This window comes from Alligator sinensis, unplaced genomic scaffold (assembly GCF_000455745.1).
Source record: "Alligator sinensis unplaced genomic scaffold, ASM45574v1 scaffold109_1, whole genome shotgun sequence".
Lineage (NCBI taxonomy): Eukaryota > Metazoa > Chordata > Crocodylia > Alligatoridae > Alligator > Alligator sinensis.
Genome location: NW_005841852.1, coordinates 3,228,303 through 3,230,614, shown reverse-complemented (window position 1 = coordinate 3,230,614; position 2,312 = coordinate 3,228,303).

The window sequence follows — 2,312 nt, the reverse complement described above, 5'->3', positions numbered from 1 at the left end:
AAGCGAGCAAAACACTGGCTTGCATCCATAGATGCTTCTCAAGCAAATCCCAGGACATCATTCTCCCATTGTACTCGGCCTTGGTGAGACCGCAGCTGTAGTACTGCATCCAGTTTTGGGCTCCACAATTCAAAAAGGATGTGGAGAAGCTTGAGAGAGTCCAAAGAAGAGCCACGCGCATGATCAGAGGTCAGGAAAACAGACCTTACGACGACAGGCTGAGAGCTATGGGATTCTTCAGCCTGGAAAAACACAGACTCAGGGGTGATCTGATGGCCACCTATAAGTTTATCAGGGGTGTTCACCAGGATTTGGGGGAATGATTGTTTACCAGAGCGCCCCAAGGGATGACAAGGTTGAACGGTTATAAACTCCTGCAAGACCGTTTCAGGCTGGACATAAGGAAGAATTTCTTTACTGTCTGAGCCCCCAAGGTCTGGAATAGCCTGCCATCGGAGGTGGTTCAAGCACCTACTTTGAACGCCTTCAAGAGAAAATTGGATGTTTATCTTGCTGAGATCCTATGACTCCAGCTGACTGTGTGCCCCTGGGGCAGGAGGCTGGACTCAATGATCTTCTGAGGTACCTTCCAGCTCTAATGTCTATGAAATCTATGAGTAGTATGGTCACTTGCTGGGGACCTCCCCAGAAAGCTGCCATATCCTGACATTTTGTTGCAACAAGATGGTTGCAGCAGGCTGGGGGAAGCATTCTCCAGCCAGCACCAAAAGTCTAGCAGCCCAGGGGAGGGGGAAAGGGCTCAGAAAAGTGACAGGGGGAAGAGAGAATGCGGGGATGGGGAGGGGAGGGGATGTTTGCTCCTCTGGGCAGGAAAACTGGGGTACAGGGGGCTGGAGGCACCTGGGGGCTGCCTTGGCAACAGGTAGGGGATGGACTGTTTGCTCCTCTGGGTGGGAAAACTGGGGTGCCAGGGATTGTGGGTATGAAGGATAGCACACATGCACAGAGGAATAAACAGCCCCTCCCCCAACCAGTACCAGGGTCATCTGCCAAGGCAGCCCCTAGGTGCCCCCAATCCCCCATGCCCCAGTTTTCCCACCTGGAGGATCAAACAGCACCCCCACCCAACACCAGAGCTTTCCACCTAAGGCAGCCAGTAGCTCCAAGCCCAGGAAAAAGCTTCTTACCTTCAATAGATAGTAGCAGCAGCCAACCGCGTGGAGAAACTGAGCATGGGAAGCCAGCATACACGTGGACATAAGAGCAGCCAGTCAGGGAAGCAGGAGGCTTTTTGTGCGATTATTCAAGCAGCTACAGCATTGCCTGGCTGCTCCCCTGCTCTAATTATCCTGCTCTCTGCCTTCAATAAAAAGAAATCAGGGCAAGCCAAGAACATCCTAGTCCAGATCTGGGTAAAGCAGTACCCTACAGGAACCCTCCATGCAGATGGTGGCAAGTTCTTCTGCTCATCCTGTAACGTGACACTGTACTTGAAAAGAAAGAATTGCATTGATTTGGCATTTGGAGTCTGAATCCCACAAAAACTTGAAGGCAGATGATTGAGCTGTGTCAGACTCACTGCCGATTGGCCAGGAGCCCAGCAGCTGCAGTTTTTAAAAGGGAATTTCCTCCCTGCCTGTCAGAAACACCATGGGGCAAACAGCCACTACTGCTGTTCCTGCCTCTTCCAGTGAGGTGGGCAAGGACTTTTCAACAGTGATCATAGATGTTGGGAGCAAGGCCTCTGCTGCTGCAATTAAACCTGGCATTAAGCCTGTCTTCTTAGCCAATCGGGGGGGTGTGGGGGCACCACAATCTGGGTACAAAAACAGTGGACCCACCACAAATTGGGCCATGATATTAGTGAGCTATGGCCAAAATTTAAACTGGGCCCTAATTATAAGTAAACAGGTAAAATTAAAACAATTTCCTTTTTCTATCCAAATTAAGAAAAATGGAAAAAGCAACTAAACAATTTCAATATTAAAAAGAAAAACAGCATTCTAAAGTTATCTTAGGATTTCAAGAATATAGGCAACATAAGCATAGGCAACAGGAAAAACTATACTAAGCACAATTTTCAAATTTACAGTAGATCTATAAAATTGGAAGAATGAATGAGGCATCAGACACTACTTGAGTTTTTCTTGCATCATTATTAATACTATTACCCTGGATGAAGCAGAAAAAGGAGTGGCTCTGGTGCTCTCCCTTGCCTGCATCAACTGGGGACAGTGGCAGCAGTGGCTGGAGGCAGGTGCCAATGCCTGCTCTAGCCAGCAGGGATCATGGTGAGGGAGTGGCAGGTAGCAGGTGCAGGAGGAAGAAACCCACCTATAGCCATCACTGCC